This window comes from Micropterus salmoides, unplaced genomic scaffold, assembly GCF_014851395.1.
Source record: "Micropterus salmoides isolate LMB-PRFRI ecotype aquatic unplaced genomic scaffold, ASM1485139v1 Ms_hic_scaffold_9, whole genome shotgun sequence".
Taxonomy (NCBI): Eukaryota; Metazoa; Chordata; class Actinopteri; order Centrarchiformes; family Centrarchidae; genus Micropterus; species Micropterus salmoides.
The window spans coordinates 30,570,055-30,584,595 of NW_024044681.1; the positions used below are offsets into that span (position 1 = coordinate 30,570,055).

The window sequence follows — 14,541 nt, forward strand, 5'->3', positions numbered from 1 at the left end:
CCTCTCCATCCTGTGTCTATGGAAGGCTGGTAAGGTCAGCCGCCTCCATGGCAGCTCTGACATTCAGTCTGGCCTCCAGCGAGACCAAACGAGCCCCCCTCGCATCTACACAGCAGCCGAGGAATAAAAGAGATCTTTCTCCACCAGACAGGGCTGTGTGAGATAGGTTCCTTTTGCCCCTGGCGACACACAAGACATTTGTGGTCTCTCCTTCATCTCCTGTGTACATGTGAGAGCCTGTCTGCCCCCAGTTCTTTCTCCAGCAAACACCGGCTCAGGGCGCCGGGCAGCCAGCTGGTGACTCTGTGCAGAGCCAGGCAAACACAGGCCCGGCATGGCAAACATCTCACCTCTGTGTCTGCATGGGAACATCTGGCCCTCCCAGGCTCACAGGGCCCTCCGTCTGTCTGCCTGCCTGCCTGCCTGCCTGTGAGCTTACACATAATCTGGTGTGTACTGGTGTTGTGATGGCACCAGAATCTTTACTCCTACACAGGTACTGGTTTAATAAATAAAAACAGTCACTACAAGATCAAAGCAAACAAGCTAAATGTCACAGCACTATTTTATGATGATTCAATTACTGATTTAGCAGCTTTGTTTGCATCTTTAGCACAGGAGTTCTAACACGGCAAGATGTCCAAGTGAGCAGATCTACAAGCTAAATCGTTCTATAAGTTGTTACCCAGCTCTATTTTAACATGTACAAGCATCTATGTTTTAGTGTTTCACCATGAAATAGCCATCTGAATAATCATTTATCTTTTTGAACTTTTGTGTTCCCTACTACACTTGTTTCAACTAATAGTTCTTAACCCCAGTCTGGTCAACCAGTTTAAGTCATTGAGATTAGTGTCACTACAGCTGGGTACTGAACCTCACTACTTTTGGGTACAGACCAAAGTGTGTCTATTATTATTATTATTTTTTTTAGGAAAAGGTTTTGTACAGCTGTTTATGTTGAGACTAGGGCTGGGCGATATGGCCAAAACCGTTATCACAACAATAAAAAATTTCAGTCAATATCGATAAGTATCACAACAAATTATTATTTTAAAGGCTGATTTTTGCTCCTGAGTGAAAGTTGAAGAAACCACATGGTTAATTGTGATTTTAAACTATTCTTTATGATCCCAACATGACAAACACTTGTTTGTGGATCATTTCACAAAATATTCAAAATAATTACAATGATAGATGAAAGATGATAAAATCTTTTTTTAGTCCTTTTTCCTCAACAAAACAAATAGAAAGAATAAGTGCTAATTCATTCATGATTTAAATGAATTAAATTGAACATTTTGCTGGACATTTGTTATATTTAAATTGAGGAAATAATATCGTAATCATTATAGTTTTATCGCTCAGCCCTAGTATAAGCAACATTTGGACTTTGTTACATTCCTTTGAGAAATTTTTTGCAGACAAAGTTGTGTTTTTCGTCTTGATCCCAGAATTCATGTATGGTATCAACACTGGTATACAGATAATTTCAAACAATATCCAGCCCTAGATTCAACTGTGGTTTAGGTTCTGACTGAATTTGGTAGTATCAATATTAAAATTAATCTTTAACAAAGTCAGTTTTCACTCACAGTAACAACACTAGTGTGTGTCATTTGTCCTGAACGAAAGCTTAACTCAAAATATTCTATTTCTCCTTCTAGCCTGTACCAGTGAGATAGAGTTATGAGTAATAGAGTTGGCCCAGATGATAAAAACTCTCTCTCTTGGTTTCTTGCATCACGCCCGCTCATACAGATCTCCTGCGGCCGTCCAATGATTCAAGACTGATGAGGCATGCTCAAAGGTCTATGCCATTGAGCACAGCATTAATGCACCCAGCAGCAAATTTTTTGCCATCGACCCCCGTTCCCTGCAATAAGGACAGAGCTATCAATCAGGCCGAGATAGCCGACACCAGACACGGGCTGATGAAGTAGGGGACTTTGGAGCTAATGACAAATGGATCTCTCAGATATGGTCACAGTATACTATGACAGTCCGTGGAGAACGCTTGACCTTTAGCAAAATTCGGAGCAACTTTTTTGCCAAGAGCGTGCAATGCGAAAACGGAGGATATGCAAACTGCTGTTGTAGTTAAGAAAGTGTGGATATGGTGTGAGAACTCCTGGGTCCAGCTCAGCCCCGTCACTCTCACAGTTGCTCGTGACCGGCCCAGCCCTCCTCTGTTCTCACACCAAAGGTCTGCGAGTGACCTTCAGGAGGCATGCTAGTCCTGCTAATTGGGGTCTCTACAGAGCACAGCAATCTACCACCACTCCCCCCACACTGCACTGGGGGTGGGACTGGGGTAAAGGGAGTAGGGGTCTGTGTTGTCTGCTTGGTGGGAAATAAAACAAAACAAAGTGGAACCTGGGCTTAAAAGCTGAACTTCAAAAATTTTGTAACTTGGATGAAGAATATAGTAGGGCTAGTCAACCAATAAATAAAATAACATTTAGCACAAATTCTCCATTAGTATAGAAAATCACATGTCAAGTTGTTTACACTGGACTGTAAACTTCATAGTTCATACTACAAAACTAAAATAATATTAGTGAGTGACGGCAATTGAAAATAATAAATAACTGGGGAAAATCTGAATGATGGTATTTGAAAAAGTAAAAATGCGCCGTAACGTGGATCATGGGTTTCTAAAAGGGAACGTGAGTCAGGCAGGTCAGTTTTATGTGAGAGCCAACAGGGTTGGTGCTCTGCTCTCAGGAGCATGGAGGAGACAATGGCACAGGTAATTTAGAGCAGGCTTGTCCTAGCTGCAGCTGTGCACGGAGCTTGCCAACACATCATCATACACGGGCCACCTCCTATCAGTGTGATCAGCACTCAGAAAATAAGGGAGAAAAATATTCAGGAAGTCATTCTATAAAAACAAGATACTGAGGGCCTTTATGTTGGGAAAGGGTCACTAAACTTGTTTTTAAGAAGGCATTTAAGAGTGAAAGACAGACTTTTTCTGAAGGAATTAAAGGACATACAGTGATCCTGGTAACCATTTTAAAGACGGTTTGTGATAGATCCAGTGAATGAGACTTTGAGCAAGGACTGCCATGAATAGAAAGGTCTGCATTTAATTTGCTAATCCATCATTCCAATTGTACTTGGTAACAAAGGGAGAGGAGAGTGGTGGGGCATTCAGCGGCAATGGGGCATGCTGAGGGGTGCGTGTGTGGTTCTCCATGGAGCCAGAGAGGCCGTGGCCCTTGGCCCTAAAAGCCCAGCCAGTGCTGAGGAGAATGGGATCTGATGAGCTCAATGCAGGCAAGACTAATCCCTTCACGTCCAAAGAATTGTTTAACTATGTTTGACTGATTAACCCAAACCCCTCGATTCCACTTACAATCTATTTGTTCAATCAAGTCTACTGCACTCATCATGCTGCAGTGTGTGGGTGGGGATGGTGAGGGAGAAAAAGAATAAGAGAAAGAACGAGAGAGAGAGAGAGAGAGACAGACAGAGAGAGAAACAAAGGGGGCTGCAGAACAATCCATTTGGAGGAAGCATACAGAAGTCAAAAGGACAGCTTTTAAGTTCTACTTGCAATTCTCCAAATGCACATAGCACATGAGCTCCTGCAAACCAGCTGTTGCTAACATTCAAAGGTCAGAGAACTCTTGCCTTGAGAGATTTCAAGTAGAAAGTCAGCTGTGGTGTGTTAGCATACTCCACTGGCACTCTTGTGTTTTACCAGCTTCATCGGGAAAGGAAATTTAAAGGTACTCTCCCCTGCGTGGAAAAGAGGTTGGCAGGAAGATTAACCCAGCTTCCTTTTATAGCCTCTGACAAGAGGTTAAATCACACATTACACTGCCTGAAATGTCTGCTAGTAATTAGATCAAGAATATTACTCTCTCTTCTTCCCCTCACAGACTGCAGCTGATCAAAGCCTAATGATGGTGTCAGTGCCATTGGCAGTGCTGGCTGGGTAAATCTCCCCATCGGGATGGCAATCTGTCAGAGCCGCAAGCCCTGCTAAACAGCACAGGACATGAGTACAATGGTGCTCGACACAAAGTAGACTAAATGAACCATATCTTTTACCAACAAGCTATCCATCAGCAGCACACCATTAAAATTCACTAAACATCTCTTTGTTTTGAGTCTAGGACTGTGTGTTTATATGTACACAGTCAACTGAGATATATACAGTGAGAGACACGTTGGTGACATCTGTGAGTTTTATTCCAATAACAGAGAAACCCACCACCAGTGTATCTGCTGTCCTCCCATCATGCCAGAGCAGATCTAAGCAGCACCTGGTCCCTTGATGGGGTGAGGGGGCTACTGGCTATTAATTACAGAAAGTCGACACGCAGCGCAGGCAAACCCTCTCAATGAGACCCTGGGATGTCAGATACACAGCAAGACGAATGCTTCTCTGTCACACAGCAACATGACCAGCCTCAGGACTCTTTACACACGAGTACTTTCAAGTATGCCTTTCAAATAGTGGCCCACCCTTCTTCCTCTGCCCCCACCCCGTCTCCCTCTCGATCTCAATCACATTCTGCGGATGTTACACTACTTCAGGGGATATTTTCTGACTAATGCAAAATGGTTGTGCAGTAGCACGATAAAAGTTGACATTTTCCTTTTCTAATTCAATGCTTCCTTTGTAAACAACCTTGCCTTTTCATGTGTGCACACATGCACACGCACGCAGGCTGCACACACATCACTCATAATGGTCATTCGCTCTCAAACTCAATGGCTGCAAACAAAAGGGGGGAAATGGCAGGAGATATGCCAATCATTTATCATTGAAAGATGACTGACAAAAGAGGCCCTAAAAACCTGACAGCTTTTCTTCTCCCCGTCAGCCCCCCGCATAACCAGCCCCTGAATAAGGGACCACAGACAACAGGGTTGTGACTCCAATCTTAACCCCATACAGGTGGCACAGCGCTAACACAGGAAGCAGGAGCACTATTCACAGGACGCAAGGATAAAACGTTGTTCTACCCAAAGACCTGCTCTTACGAGATCAATTAGACAGGCACAATGAGAGCTCGCTGCCAGTAAAGTGTATTCTAACATGCTGAAAAGCAAATCCCCTTGAAGACATTAATGGTAAAGACTCGTTCTCAGTGTAGACTAAAAGAATGTGGTTATGGGGGGTTAGATAAAACTCTACAACTGGGTAGCATCAATGTATTATGATGTGAAGGCTGTTATTCTTTAAGTGTTGTCGTTTAAAGTTTAAAAAGCAAATTTAAACCTGTTAATGTTAAAGGACAAAAGGACATGCTCCTACTGTGTGACCAACAACCTTCATAACACAAATCCTGGTGAGATAATCTTGATGCACAAAAACAGTAATGTCAAATGCGGTCTTCCAGTTCAGAAGAATAATGTGACTCCTGTCCAATCGCTGCTCAGTCGAGTCCAAATACAGAGTTGAACTATGAACTGTGATTACAGCCAACATCCCCCCCGCACAGCGACAACTGCATCTCTGCACATTCCAGGAAACACAGCCAGCTGAAGACAGCTAATACACCAGAGAGGAGGAGACATAAACAACGTAAGCTAGTTTGAGAGCTGCACCGATGTTTACTGTCTCACTAAGTGCATTTCATCCCCACTGCTTTCACAGCAGCGGCGGTATTTCAGCATGCAGTACAGAGGGGCTGCTGATGCCACAGGTCTGTGTACAGACGGCTCAGTCACAGGCAGGAGAGACTGTTTGGACAATGTAGGTGTCAGACACACCGCCTGTCTGGAATAACGATTCAGTTCAGCTGCTACTAAACACCTTCTGGTTCCTTTTTAGTGGCGGCTCAATAAAAAAAAACTAACTTGACTGTTTTTGGAGTGTAACTGTTGAAAACAGTCTATGAAGAATGTCTGCCTTGTTTGACTTGGTACATTGCTATCAGGGAGAAAGGTCTGCATTTGCTTCAAACAGGCACTGAATGACATGCCAGAGATTAGCCTCTGAAGGTCACAGTCTTAGCCTATCCTTTCAGCCGCTTTTCACAACACAACCCTGGGCCCTTTTGAACAACAGGAAGAATGTCATCTGGTTACTTTTCAAGGCACGGAGATACCATTCAGCGTGGCCAACAATGGCTGCAAACAGGACCAGAGGGTTAGGAGGTTATAAAGGGCCCCATTATAAGCGCCGCTCGATCTCCAGTACACTGCACGCACACAGAAAAAACACACCCACACACTGAGGCCTGGAGAAGTAGTGCAACCGATAATAAACTGAGGAGGGTCATGGCAAAGTGCCGTGCACTGACCGCTCACCTCGGCAGCTCTCTCAGCTCAGCCCCCCTCCACTGCATTGTCCTTTTGGAGAAGATAAATCTGTACAATACCCTAAAGTCTATCCTCCATGTTATTGCGGCTTGCTGAAGGTTGCAAAGACCAAAAAATTTTTTTTACTACTACCAATATAACAAAGCCACTCTCTTGGCAAGAAAAAAAACTGGGATTTTAAATACCTCAAACACATGAATTCCTTTCAGTGTATTCTTATTGCAAGAGAAGGTGTAAGATAACACGGCTTACAGTTAGGCCAGAATTATGAAATGCAACCATGTAACATAACTGAAATTCTGGTCTACATAAGTAGCATTCCTCTAAAAACACAATGTGACAAAATGTGTCTGCTATTATTCAGGTTGTAAGGCTTGTCCCAAAAAGACTCTACAGTCAGAGCTGAAATCCTTCACCAATTTAGTCTCTAATGAACCCGCTGAAATATTAAAAATAAAGCCCAATTAGCCGACAGCATTTTACATCTCCTCCCTCTATAATCCCCTAGCTTAGCCTTATCTAATGTCTGTGCCAACGATGACACTTTGAGCTCACTCTCCCTCTATCCCCTCCACTTGATATCCCCTACAGCTTTATTGGTACTTTGTTGTGGCATTCTTTCTGACCCCACAGACCAGGTCAGACTCTGAGCCTCTCTGGTGGTGGCTAATGATGCCTTGATATGTACAGTTGGCATGGACGTTGGAAAAACTGCAGCAATAACCACCGACATGCTAATGGCTTCTATTAGGATTACTTTAGAGTGATATGGGACTCGTCTGGCAACCTCTCATTACAGAGGGCTTGGTATTGGGTGTGGAGTGTCAGTGGAGGGTCAGTGATCCGATTGAGACGGCCTTATCTTGTGCCATAAACAGATAACAGTATCTGCCCTGCTCTTCTGCTGTTCCTGTGAGATGGAGGTGGATAAACAACCCTGTCGTCTCCGGTGCCTCCGACAAGCATGATCAGACAGATGCTGTCCTAAACCAAGCCTTGTTCCTCCTGCTGCTATGACTGCTGTTTTGGCAGTGAACATCACCGGGAGGTTTAGATTATTCCCCGATTGCCCTCAAGATGAAGACACAACAATTTCAGAAAGCCCTTTGGTCTCTGTGTTTGTAACGTCAGATTGCAGCACTCTCTGGTTTAAGGCCTCGGGTTTGCTGATTACGCAAACTATCCAGCAAGAGCAGGGCTTTTTGCCCTAATTGGACCTGCCAGCTAACATGCAAATCCATGCAAAAAAAAAGCCAAACAAAGTAGCAAACAAAGACACAAGTGTGTCTTTAAATCAGGTCTACTGCCTGTAGTCCTTTGGCACAACTTGAAACAACCCATGTGAACCAAACTAAATACCACGTAACAGCTGACCTGGATGCATCATGTGGCCGCAGTTCTTTACTCACAGCCTAACCTGTGTTTGACCCTCACACTGGGTCTTCTGACTTTGCCCACTCACACAAAGGCTCATGCAGCTGAGAATACACTGGCCGGCCTCACACAAAGTCTCTCCAAATGATGGGTGGCTGAGTGGGTGAGTATGGGCTGACAGCTGCCCTGGTTGCTAGAGGACTGAAAGGTGGAGCAGGCCGGCAGGTCACTGGTACCTGGGAAATCTCTGCCCTGCTCCTGTCCGGGGGTGGGGTGGGGTGGGGTGGTGGGGGCAGCCTCATTTAGCAAATGGATGATATTCAACAAATGCTGCTCATCTAAAACGACCGAGGTGAGGAAAATAAAAATCTGTTATGCACATAAAATTCACAAACACCACCTGCCAGAGATTTAACATACACAGGCCCCCGCTGGAATATGAAAGGAACAAATGTACTGCGTTGGGGAGAGCGTATGGTTACACATTTCCAATTCAAGTACCATCTCTAAAATGCTACATCAAATGACTGGCTTTGAATAAACCAAAATGAGCATCAGCCAAGTGGCTCATTCCAGCACAGAAAATCATTGCATCAAAAATATGCTGGTTAACCGAGCCATTTCACAGGCAACAATCACAGAATCAGGACTGTTACTAATCAATGTATTTTAATGAGCTCCCTGTGAATCCCAACAACTGCTGAAACATAAAAGCTGCTCAAGTTCTCTGGTTCACTCTTTGTACCTTGTGATCTGTTATTCATAGTCTTGCACTGAAGTCTCTAAGAAATAAAGCAGAGCTTTGATGTTATCCTCTTATTACTGCTGTCTGAGACAAGCCTAATGTTGGGAATCAGACTGTTTGGTGGTCACGTGGAGAAACTGCAACACAAAACATCCGGAATTCAGTGCAAGGTGCTCACTCGCCAGTTTCTGTATTTCCATTTGCTAACAGAAGAAGAAAGTTTGATACAGTGAGGCTAGTATCTAGAAAACGGTGTGGGTGTGCATACTACTCTTATACTTACCTAAGCCTAAATATGTAGTTGTTTTCTATATATATATATATATATATATATATATATATATATATATATATATATATACATACATACACATACATATACACACACACACAGTATTTTTTCAGCAAATGTTTAACACCGTCTTCAGACAACTGTAGACTGAGAGTCTATAGCAGCCAAGATCCTACACAAGTATTTTAGAGGAAATTACCCTCCTCTGCCCACAATGTAAATCAATACATTCCAATATATTTGTCAGTGGCTGGCTGAAAAAACAAGGCAAACTTGCTTTCAGTTTGCCCTCAGCAAAGACACTGGGTTTGCAGTTACAGGTCAAAAAGGGAACACATGACTCATGGGCAGGGGAGGAGAGACACTTTGAAAAGCCATGCAGGGATCTAATTAACACATGCATTCAAGTGGTATTTCAATTTGGCGGAACGCTGTAATTTTCAACAATGCTGACCAGCATGACATGAACTAATGAACCAGGTGCTCCTGACATTCAGGCTTATCTGCTGGCGTTATTAAGTAAGAGCAAACACACAACTCATTTTCAGGCTGAAACCTGAAGTAAATACACATTAGCGCATACAGAAATTCACAACTACCGCACCAAAGTCAAACCTTCACATCAAAAACTGAGCTGTAAACGACTGCAAAATCTATATATGTACTGTCATTAGCCTCTGCATGTCAATATCTCAGCCTAACTTAGCATTTTACTCTTATTCTTCTTGGTATCTGTCAGATTGCTGTCATTAGAAGCGGACTGTATTTTACAGATGGTGAGAGGCCTTACAGTCATTTGTTTTTAAGACCTAATTAATCTTCATTGCGCTGGGAAACATAGCACCCCAATGCAAAAAAGGGTTCCCTCTGCACGATAATTGCAGAGAGTCTAGGGGCCTGAGTTTCCCAGACAACAAGATCTGAAATTTAATTATCTGCTCTTTGGAAAATGTAAGGGAAGAAAGCTACATTGCAAAACTGCACTTTTGGGCGAGTAACGTCAGGCTCTTGTTTGAGTAAGCACAGGCGATCACTGAGCACACCCTCCCCGCTGTCATAAACGAAACAGTCTCACCTTTTGTCATAGTAAAGGAAAGATAATGGCTTTTTTACATAACGACAGATTCTTTTTTTTTTTTTTTTTTAAACTCCAAAATGGCCATGCAAATGTAGACAAAGCAGCTGTTACCTCTCGACATTTGAGAGTTTTATCAGCTCACCTGTGCAGAGTAAACCCGATCACTTCCATGGTCCAGTCAAGTCACAGATGTGTTGCTTGTCCGCGGTGGGGTTTTTAATCACATCCGTCAAGCTCCATGACATTACAGACCGACTACAACAATAACGCCAGACTCAGAGCAGCCAAAGACGACGCGGACAGGCTGTGGCAACATTAACATTCCGCCGTGTAAAGATCAGGCTTGGAGGGGGGGGAAGAAACATCGATAGGATCCCATTAGTTAAGTGTGCCCTTAGGATACCCGAAATTTGATCAGAGATAGACCTTCCAGACACGAACAATTATGGCAAAAAAAGCTGCCCGCCTGCTCTGAAAACTACTCCTCCACCTCCTCAGCGGTCGAGGTTGTGCGGCAGGATCAAGATGAGCCCGGTGACGTCAACCTTTTGTTATCACCTTTAACACTTGCCTTTGCAGGTGGAAACACTTTCCCCTGTCGGTGCATTAAGAGGTGCCATTTGCAGACACGCTGGAGAGCAAAGAGCGCACACATCCGTACCACGGGGTGAAGACGACTGACACTCTAAATTTGGATGTATGCATGCACGTCCTAATGAGTTTATCGGATACTAGCAGTGGGAGACAACTCAGTGACAGCTATACCATACTTTGAAAGCCGGGAATAGCACAAGATCACCACGCTTCCAACTTCATTCACAACTGGCTTCTTCTCAGGAAAGGAACTTATAATTTCACTGGGGAGGTGGCACAAAACTGTCTGCATCATGTTAATGAAAATCATAATGAAAAAGAGATAATCATGATGATGATTTGGCAGGCAAATGGAGCACTACTTAATCCTCACTGGTTGTTGTCAAATTGCAATAAAAAAAATTAAAAAAAACACAACTACAACTAGCACAAGCCCAGTTTCATTCAGTTAACACCAGAATGTATGGCTCCTTTAGTAAGTAAATAAAAATATTTTTGGCTCATAAAAGGCAGTTAAGCCGTGAGGATTTAGTAGATCTACAGACAACACAGGGGACCAGTACAGTAGCTATAAACCTGTGTGTTGCCAGTCAGTGTGCCAGCTGACTGCCCAGGCTCCTGGCTAGCTAACCTAGCCAGCCAGTCTGGAACACATACACAGTCCCATTGTTGCCTTCTCCAGCTTTGCTAATATTTATGCCACAATTTGAGAGGATGTCACACAGTATCAGACAGCAAGCGTGTCATTAAGATACAAGTACTTACTCTCCGTTTACCTCTGCGAAAGGCATCGTTTAGTACGTCGCCATGGTTTAAAACGGACAGATTTTCTCCCGTTGCCCTGCGCTGCCGAATCACTGCTACTGCTGCTGTCTGCGGCAGCAACTTCCGGCGCATGCGCACTAACTGGGACCGTTCCAGACGGCGCTGTGCGCTGCGCAGGACAGGCGAGAGGTTTAAAGGTACAGCCAGTGTGAAATTCAATGGGATTTTTAAATACCTTTTGACGTTTGCCATGTGGAAGGTGAAATTAGTGAAATAACACACACTAGTTGCCGATTTGAGTCTGTGTCATTTGTATCATATCAGAATACATGTGAAACTCTTGTTTAGCTGTCCTCTGTTGTCTGTCACCAGGGTGGGTTAATATGATCTGTAGGCAAAGGTAGATAGTTGTTCAGTATATGTAAAATAACAGTAATGATACTTTCACTACATTTGGCCAGCAATACGTCCATACTTTTATTTTAGCAAAACTGAATGCAGGTGTTTTATTTGTAGGAGTGGGTGATATGGCCAAACATTTGATCACAATAACAAATCTCATATCATTCGATATCGATAATAATCACCATTTACTGTATGTCAAATCATTATTTCTTTCAAGTTTAAAGGCTGATTTTTGCTCCTGAGTGAAAGTCAGAACATGACAAACACTTGCCAAGTAGTGGATCACTTAACAAATCTGAAACAAAACATTAACTTGATAAAACATTCAAAACAATTTTAATGATAAAATAAGTAGTAAAATTAAGCCAAATCTGCCCCTCAGCCCCTTTTCCTCAACAAAATAAATATCTTAGTAGAAAAATAAAATGCTAATTTTCATGTGATTTAAATGACTTAAATCAAACATTTATTGAACATTTGATATCTTGTCATTGAGGAAAATTATATATCGTGATAATTATCATTATTGTTTTATTGCTAAGCCCTACTTTTCAAATAAGTAGACAGTATGTGTGGAAGTGTTAGGACCTGAATACTTCTACAACTGAAAGAGGCTGTACTATAAAGTTGAATAACCCAAAACCTGGAATATACTCAACAATTAGTTCTTGTTTTTATCAGTCGTTTTCTCATTGCACTTAGTTCACATGATAAATGTCAGAAAGGTTTATCTTCTCCAGATCAATAATATCACTATGTTCCCCTCACGATTCACAGAAGAGGAAACTTAATCATCCCGACCTTTGAAGATGAGTGCATGGTCGATTTTTGGATTGAAATAAAGTTATGATGTAGCGTTTTAATTAGTAAACAATAATGGGTTGACATATTTAAGGAAACTAAACAAATTAAAAGTGTTAGTAAGGTACGATCCTCCAGAGCAGCTTTTAATGTTCCTTGACATAGATTCTCCAAAATGATTAATGATTTGAGTTTTGATGATGATAGTGAAGATGGTTGTCTAATAGTTGGCTCTAAAACCAGTGAAATCAGGTGACTGTGAATTCCATGGCAGGTAATTCACATCCTTCTCATACTCATCAAACCATTCAGTAAGCCACTGTGCCTGGTATGGAAGCATTCGTTCGACGCTAATTTATTAAGGTTTTTCCTTTGATTTTTTTCACTGTTTATGCTTTTTAACAAGCCAAATGTTGCCTGTACATGAAGCCAAAATCACTTGATTTACTACGCCATATTAGTGTTGTTAGCAGGGAGGATACCACAAACTAACTTACATTAATTTCCATTGTATTGGGGTGATGATGACTATGTTTTATGAAACCTCAGCAATAAAAATAAACACTATGTAGGCCACTATATAACACTACGGGTGTTTAGGAAGATGTGTTTTTTGTAATTTGGGTGAACAGACCCTTTAAGTTGCCAGACTGGGAAAAAATATCTACTGAGGAGCCACAAGGATGTTATTAATCTCTAACACACTCAGATGATGATTGTCATTATTTCAGACATTAACATCTTCGTTCAGTCTTAAAAATATAAGCTTGTTCGTTCCTTTTACTGGCTCAAAATGTAATACTCATCTCTTACACTGGCAAAAGATTTGCCTTGAGCTGTATTACCCTTGCATTTTGCATGATTGTGCTCTTCACACATTGTACGATGAATCTTGTTGGGAAAGATAAAACCCAAAGAGACGACACCACGGTCAATAGTGTCACATGCTTTGTGATTTGATGAAAGGTTCTATTTGTGTAGCCCGATGTGTATAGCTCCCTAATCAAAGACTTATATTTCTGTGACAACTAAAATAAATTACTCCATTACAACCGCCCACCTGCCCTCTCCGCAGTATTGATACCATTTTATTACCAGAGAGAGACAGATGGACAACACAGAAGACTGTGGCAAGTTATGGGAATGCTGGAGAATGTGTGCTCATGGCCATGTAATGTCATGTCAGGTTAGAACCTGCAGAAAAGTAATCAAATAAGATGATTAGAGAGACAATTACACATGTTCAACTCCACAAACATTTCTGAAATAAGGCATTGTGAAGGATAACTCTATGGCCTGGGTTCCAGTTCGGACTGGGCTTATTACAATACTCCATCCAATTTAGGTCTGCAAGCTTCACTTCCCCCATCAGCAAGTGAAAGAGGGGGGAATTTGGTCTGAAAGCCCAATCACACACAGCGCTCAGAGTTCAGCAGGTGGGGAAGTAGCAGCAGCAGGCTCCATCAGGCAATAATACAAAGTTAATGATGCAGAATGGTGTCTTTCTCCATACCAAAGAAGACATCAATACAGGATGTTTAAGAACGCTGTTCCTAATTACGCTTTTTAAATTCACCACTGACGTGATTGATGATTTCAAAGAGGGGCATTATTGATCCACTTCACAGACAAGTCACATCGATTGCAAGTCTAGAATGAATAAAAGTTTTTTTCCCTTTATCTCCCCCACTGAGAGAGAGATTGTACAATCAGAGCATCAGTGTGACCTATATGGGTAGTTTGGGAGCTAAATCACCTCTTTTAAAATGCAGTCTGAGCGAGGACGTATGGAGCAGTGATTGCTGAATCGAGGGACCTTGGGGGACCTTCAAGGCGTCACGTGAGGCGTGGTAGTTAAATCTCACCGCTTTCTCATTTATCAAATGTGGTAATTCATCCATCCATTCATTAATCCCTGGGATCCTTCACAAATAGGGTATCTGCGTTGGGGTCCTCAGCGTGAAAAAGTTCTGTTTTGTAGACAGCTGTGTTGCATCATGCCTCTCCCTGCAATCCGCGGTGATGGAGTGATGGCTGCTCTGCCGTGCTGACAGATTGTTTTTTTCCACCTCTGCTCCTTGTTGAAATGCCCCATGGCTCATGCTTATTATGCCATGAAGTTTGTTATTCCTCACAAAGGTCACAAGACCTTCTGATTAGTGCAGAAGCTGCCAGTTATTGCATGTCTAATCCCAGCTAGTG

The 14,541-nt window shown here is 42.4% G+C and overlaps 1 protein-coding gene across 3 annotated transcripts in view; it reads right to left on the reverse strand.

Annotated features, from left to right (window-relative positions):
* The window catches only part of fam222ba (family with sequence similarity 222 member Ba), a 28,763-nt gene extending 17,481 nt beyond the window's left edge, over positions 1 to 11,282 (reverse strand). Inside the window, exon 1 of one of the 3 annotated variants that reach the window (XM_038708329.1) lies at positions 11,134 to 11,282. The gene's annotated coding sequence lies outside the window, so the exon portion shown is untranslated. Of the gene's footprint in view, positions 1 to 9,916; positions 11,114 to 11,133 lie in introns of those variants that run through there. The other 2 variants (XM_038708331.1, XM_038708330.1) reach the window with 2 other exon arrangements.
* Between the last annotated feature and the right edge of the window lie 3,259 nt (positions 11,283 to 14,541).